The 7163-nt window shown below is 41.0% G+C and overlaps 1 protein-coding gene across 4 annotated transcripts in view; it reads right to left on the reverse strand.

The window, feature by feature from the left end:
• Positions 1 to 5611, reverse strand: part of RHOBTB1 (Rho related BTB domain containing 1) — a 113425-nt gene extending 107814 nt beyond the window's left edge. For 2 of the 4 annotated variants that reach the window (XM_019731797.3, XM_019731795.3), the window contains exon 1: positions 5395 to 5611. The gene's annotated coding sequence lies outside the window, so the exon portion shown is untranslated. Of the gene's footprint in view, positions 1 to 4824; positions 4922 to 5394 lie in introns of those variants that run through there. The other 2 variants (XM_088792034.1, XM_088792033.1) reach the window with 1 other exon arrangement.
• Between the last annotated feature and the right edge of the window lie 1552 nt (positions 5612 to 7163).

Here is a 7163-nt window from a genome sequence, read left to right on the forward strand (position 1 = left end):
TCAGACTAACGGTATTTTGCATGGAGGTTAGGTATATTTTTCTGATTTTTATTTTCCTCTTGTAAAGTTATATTTCCTAATGGGAAGGAAAAGTACCATCAAAAAAATGTGATGTATTTTATTATCCATTAAATTCATGTATTAACTATTCGAGTCTACCATCTTTAAGGCGCTGTGGAAAATGTCCTCAAGGTGTTCAGCACAGACCAAATAAAATATAACTTCCATACTTGTAACCATAATGTGCCTCTGTAGGCTGAAGAGCCAGCTTCTGCTGTCTACCACTGCAGATGACCCTGGTGTTCCTAAGAGCTCTGGCAGCCTGGAATCCATGGCATGAGAGTTCTGTATCACGATTATACATATACGGTTTTTGCTACAAGGAAATAGATGCTTTTCATAACTAGTAAACCAGTGTAGGTCATCTCTGCTATTTTCTAGATTCAAACACATTGAACTCCTCCTCAAATATCTTTGTTTAAACAAATCCTCTTAAGAAAAAGGTGCCCATGTATAGTGCTTGTGGGAATATAAATTGGTATAGCCACTGTGGAAAAGAGTATGAAGTTTCCTCAAAAAATTAAGACTAGAGCTACCCTAGGACCCAGCAATACCTCTTCTGGGATCTACATGAAAATTTTGAAAACATTTCTTCATAAAGATATATGTACCCTTATGTTCACGGCATCATTGTTCACAGTAGAAACAACCAAAGTGTCCTTTGACCAATGACTGGATAAAGAAGATGTGGTACATATATATAATGGAATATTGTTCTGCCATTAAAAGGATGAAATATTGCCATTTGCAACAACATAGATGGATCTTGAGAGTATCATGCTCAGTGAAATAAGTCAGACAAAACAAGGACAAGAACCATATGATTTCACTGATATGTGGGATACAAACCAGAAAGCAATAAGCAAACAAAACAAACAAACAAAACTCATAGACGCAGATAACAGTATGGTGGTTACCAGAAGGGGAGAGGGTTTGGGGAAAGATGAAGAGATTAAGGGAGTCAAATATATGGTGATGGAAGGAGACTAGACTTTGGGTGGTAAGCACACAATGCAATATACAGATAATATATTAGAGAATTGTACACCTGAAACTTATATAATATTATTAACCAATGTTATCCCAATAAATTTAATTTAAAAATCCTCTTAGAAGAAATGTGGGAAAATTCAAAATATACCAAAATTATCATTGGATCTCAAAGTGAGATCTTCAGACCATTTGACTGAGAAATCACTAAAGGTGTTTGTTAAAAATGCGGTTGTCTGGGTTCAATCTTAGACCTATTAATTTGGAACTGTGAAGAGTGGCTCCAAGCAATCTGGGTTTTTACAAAGACTTCAGATGATTTTTATGCTCCCTAAAGTTTAAGAACTGCTTTTTTTATGGGATGTAATACTCTAGCTAGGATTACTCTCTGAGAAAGAAAAGTTACTTTAGTCCTTAAAAACAAGCCATCATCATTTGGAAGTTCAAAATATCAGTTATCTTTCAAATGTATGTTGAATCTATCACGCTAGTATTAAATGCTCAGCACTGTGGATTTTGCATTTGGAGCTTCCAAGCATTTAAGCAGAGTTGGTAAACTAATGATAGGTATTAAAAGGCTGCCTGATGGATCATTACAATAGTAAATGAGTCACGGAAATTTAGAGGCGGTTTGAAATTTAAAAATAAGATTAGCTGAAGTAGGATATTCTGCTGTGTACTAATGCTGCTACTCAGGATTGGTCCGGGAAACCTAAGGCTCTTTGGAATTACTGAAAGAAAGCAGCATTGTCCAAAGTTCCCTACCCCTGTTGATTAGGTGGTCCCTGAGATTTCTGATTCTTGGTGAAAAGAACGCAGGTCTGGAAGTCAGGAGGCACAGGTTCTATACTTGAGGTTCTGTTTCTCTGAACGTCAGTCTCCTCATCAATAAAACAGCAGTTTAGACCATTAACTTGTCTCTAAAGTATCTTCCAAACCCAAGTTTCTGTTATGTTTTGAGGTCCGTTTGCTCTGCTGTAAAATTGGGGTGGTGGGTGGTGGACAGTGTGCAGTGTATCCATTTGTCCTGCGTGTCCGAGGGAAGCCCTACTGTCTCCGTGGTTATAATGGGATTCCCATTCATAAGTCAGACTCACTCTCTATACTATTGTGAGACTGATGGCACTTCATTTAGGTTATCCTAAGAAAAGGACAATATATAGGCACATGTCCTTTCTAAGAGGTAATTATTCATTCATCGTATACTTATTGATATCTGACTATGTGATACTTATCACTGTGATGGACCCTGGGAATACAATAAGGAAAAAAGTCAGACAAAAAAGAGCTCTGGCCTCAATCTGATGGGGGAGTGATGGGGAGGAGATAAAAACAACAACCACATATAAACTGACATAAATAAAACAAGTGCAGTTTGTAATCAGTGTTATGAGGGACCACTAAGGGCTAAGACAGAAAATAATACGGCCTGAAAAATGGGAAAAGTCTCTTGGAGGAGGTAATATTTACTTGCACATAAAGGAAGATAAAAGGTAAATAAGGGAGGGAGTTGAGGAGAGGGCAAAAGATAGCAGATTCTGAATCATGTGGGAGGAGCAGTTTATGTGCTTGGCAACCAAAATCCTGGAACAGTTCCTTCCATCTCTGAGAGAGAATGTAATCCAAAACTAAAGAAAGGAAATAAGAGACCCAGAAGGTTTAAGAGACTTATCCAAGGTCAAATGGCCAGTTGGTTAATGGGAGACTCTTCTACACTTCAGTCCAGAATGCGAATCCTTCTTAGGGATCACAGTGTATCAGGAAGTGCCAGAATGCCTTGGTTCAAATCCTGGCTTTTTTGTTGCATAAACTGCTCATCTTTGGGCAGCAGAGCTTCTTGGAGACTCAGTTTCCTGTGTGTGAAGCACAGGTGACATCTCTACTGCATCGGATTGTTACAGGGATTGAATGCGATAATGAGGCACAGTGCCTGGTATATCATGGCTGCGTGATAAATGCGAGCTCTTTTGATTTTTTGCCTAATGCACTTTTACCCACACCAAGCTGTTGGAAAATAAGTAGAGCACAGGTTAAGTTACTTGGATAAAGGGAGTGGTGGCAGATGGGGAGTTCTGGAATACTAGGCTGGGGCATATCTATTAGCAGCTCTCCATCTGAGAGTCCTGATTGGAAGAAATGAAAAGAAAAGGCCATTGAAAGTGGGAAGCTCTCAGGGAAAAACATCCCCCAAATCATGGTTTTGCTCACCGCTTAATCTGCTAATGGTGAATCTGGAATTGTTTTCATAAAACAGAAAGTGCCAGCCATAACAATATTTATACTTCAATTAGCATATAAGAAACAGGTTTTATTCTAAGAGGCCAGTAAACAGAAAAATGACACATTTCATTAGTAAATACATGCAAAGAGGAAGATGTGATTTTAACATGTCACTCAATCCACTGGGAACAAACTAATTCAATTATCTGCAGGATATTAAAATGATTACTGGTGCTAAAGATGCTTAAAAGCCAAGCCCATGATATTGGAAGAATGAATAATTCATCCAAGTAACTATGAGGATTTTCTTCATTGTCTATGAACAAAACCACAGACTGAACTTCAGCCTTAAAAATACTAAGAGACCAAGAGGCATATTTCATGGATTAAACAAGACAGCAGCTATACGGCTGTTCCACAACACTTGTTGGCCCTCCCTGTAGACTCACCCAAAACGTAAGGGAATATTTATGGTTCAGGCACACACGAACCAGGGCTGAATAGTTCTGTTTCAGGTGTTCACTGGGTCCCTTTCCCTCCAAACCTTAAGGTAAATGTCGTTCCATATGTAGCTTTTTGAAATGCTTTATGATTCTCTGCCAACGGTGCCTTATGGGAGAAATTTTATTTCAAAGTTTCATAGGATGTGAATTGGACTCATTATTTTCCTCCAAACTCATTGTTTAATTGACAGGAAACATGCATTCTAAATCATCTTGTATGCATGGCAGAAGCAGCTACATAAATTTAACAATGGGTGGATTATTACTATTTAGCATATTTATGGAATTTTATATTTGGGAAGCATTTTACAAACCTTTTATTAGTTAATCCTTATACTTCTGAGTCTGACAGGTGGTAAACAATGCTTTAGGTTTTAAATTGCCAATATGTGAGAACTTCAGCGGAGGAGAAAAAGTCTATAGCATTCCTTCGTGCTCCAAACTTGCCTAGAGGGCATTTCTGATATCTTTTTCCACTCATTGGAGACCAAGGCAAGAGGCCTGGGGAGTAGGTTGGACCCACCTGAAACACTAATAATAAAAAGGGGATATAAAGGGAACATACTGGGTTCTGTCCTAGGTTGGTTGGCCAATTCCAAAGGAAACCTCACAAGACACTTAGGATGTGACAGGATTCCCAACAGAGACATATCCCAAGATTATAACACAAAAATAAAGCACATACCAAAGGAGTCAGTTTTTCTAAAACTGTACAGTAAACGTAGTTTTCAATTCTAAAGAGGCCACACCTGCTGGACTCTTCATCTAATCACGTTACCAGTTATTGATTCTCTTAAAATGCATGCATGTATATTAAAAAACAAAAAACCTAATTCAAGCTAAGAGTTTATATTTTATATTATTTTTATTTTTTGAAAACTCACGAGTTTTAAAGACTAAGCTCTCTTGAACACCCACTTCCAACTTTTTAGAATGGGAGAGCAGAGCAAAGCAAGCACCTATGGATCAAAGGATGAGTCTTGACCGAAACCTTTTTACAAGCCTGGGACTTTCAGAGCTAACAAACCAAGCAAAATCAATCACGCATCACCTGAGGGCTGGACCCGAGGAGCTGCAGATGCTGCACCTAGGTACTTTCTGAAGACTCCAGCCTGGACACGTCCTGCCCAGATTCTAATCTCTTCTGATTGACAGTTACTCTATCGTTGTGATCCTGCAGACCCCGCCTCCACACTGTGTGTGTGTGTGTGTGTGTGTGTGTGTGTGTGTGTGTGTGTGTGGTGTGTGTGTGTGTGTGTGAGAGAGAGAGAGAGAGAGAGAGAGAGAGAGAGGAGAGAATGAGAATGAATGAATATGTATATTGGGGACAGTTAGGTAGGAAGGCTGAGAAAACACCCAAAGCATTAAAGTATTTTGGAAGCAAGCACCCTCTAGGTCCCTGTGCATTTTCAGCAGCTGGGCAGCTGTCAGGAGGTCACTGTAAGGTAACCAGGTGGTCACCTCTCCTTCAGGGGAGCAAAGGCATTCTCCATGCCCTCGCGTCTCCTATATCTGTGAATAGGAGGGTGGGGGTGCACAGAGAGACCCCCCATAACCCCTCCCACCCCGGCATTCCCCCCTACCCGCCGCGCGATCCCGCCCCGCGGTGTGCAGAGGCTACCTGGGAACACTGGAGGCTCAGGCGGTGGCTTTCGGTCGGCCTGGCTGCAGGGCTGGTGTGTGGGCTTTGTAAAGCCGTGGGGCAGAGGTGCGGATCCCGCTGCGCCAATCCCACACACTCTCCGACCTCGGGCACCCACCCCCCGCCCCGCCACGTCCCCCCACAAGCGTCCCTCTTGGCCACCTCACTCCTGCCGGCCGCCGCCTCCCCGCGGGGCGGAGGCTGTGGGTCCCTCCCCACCCTCGTGGCCTGTTCAGGAGTCATCCGGGCGGGGCCCTGGAGCGGAAGCTGGTCCTGGAGCCCTGGGCCGCCTCCGGACCCCCAGAGCTGTCACCCAACTTGCGCCGGCCTCTCTCTTGGGTCCCCTAGCCTTTGTCGCCCCTAGTGCTTGCGACCCTGTCCTTTTCCACGTAGGGCCAGAGGGAGCGCGCCCCAGTCTCCCGTGGCCCCACACTCCGTCTGGGATTTATGGTGCGTCAGGAGGGGGTGTCTCCTGCAGACGGATGCCAAGTCTGGGGAAAGTTTCAGGCGGTGTCAAGGGTCAGCCTTTTCTTGTAGGAATGTTCTCTAGCTAAGAGATGGAAATTAAAATGATTCCATCTTTGGGTTCTGCTGACATGACAAACTGGGTGTTGTCTTGTGTCGTTTATACAAAGACTTCAATTACTGCAGCCTTCTGCACGTTTGCCTTTCAAACCCCCAATCTACTGACATTTCAGTGAAAGGGTTAAAGGGACTTAATTTCTAAGTAAAAATTAATGCTAGAAAGCAATACATTACATGTTAAGCTCTGTCTCAAACTCTAAATATGGTGACCTTTGAATAATGCAGTGACTAGGATTACCTAAGCCAGTCACTCCCTCGCACCTGCATATCTTTAGAACTATCCATCTCTTTACTCTTCTTTTTCATTTCCCCTGAGGTATGAAGGAGAGGTGAAAATGAAATACAACCAAATCGATTTGAAGAGATTTTAACAGCTTGTATAAAAGTTTATGGAACAGGCAGTCTTGCAATCATTGAAAATAAGATTCAAAAATTATATGTAGACCTTACAGTTCAGTTTTACCACTTTGCTTGAGTTTGAATAATGGAGGGCTAGTGGTATCAATTATTTTTAGCAGAAATAATACTTTCATAAGAATTAAATAGTTTAAATAATACGGTTATGATGTCAGATCAGAGTAAAACTTTATATTATAGAAGAGTGTGTTAACAAGCTGATAGCATAAAGAGACACAATGTTTCTTTGGAGTAGTAAAATTGGTTTTGTCTTAGAGTTTAAATAATATAAAAGGATAAGCTAGAAAATATTATAAAATCTTTACAGTCCTATCTATCATCTAATGAAAATATATCCTTTTCAGCATCTGTATTTCCTTCAACAGTTTCTAGTAAGATATAATTTCAAGATTGCTCAAGGCAGTGGACATTCATTCATTCTTTAACTATTTAATGAGTGCTCAAAAAATACCTCGCACTGAGTTTGGTGCAGATGCTATAAGGGTGAACTAGACAGATGGCTACAAGCTGGACCTTCCATATTCTAATGGGGGAGAGACAGCCACTAAATAGATAAGTGAAAACATAATTAATTGTACCTGAAAAGTTGTATGCGGAAGTATGAGAGACACCCTCCCAGTGGTGTGATTTTTAGCTTTCTCTTTTGTTTTGATTCCCTAGAATTGTTCATGCTGCAAAGACTTTTTCTTATTTTTTTGCTATCTTTTCTTTCATATCTCATATCCAACCCATCAGTAAATCCTGAT

Source organism: Rhinolophus sinicus, chromosome 15 (genome assembly GCF_057876585.1).
Source record: "Rhinolophus sinicus isolate RSI-liver-muscle chromosome 15, RSI-T2T, whole genome shotgun sequence".
Taxonomy (NCBI): Eukaryota; Metazoa; Chordata; class Mammalia; order Chiroptera; family Rhinolophidae; genus Rhinolophus; species Rhinolophus sinicus.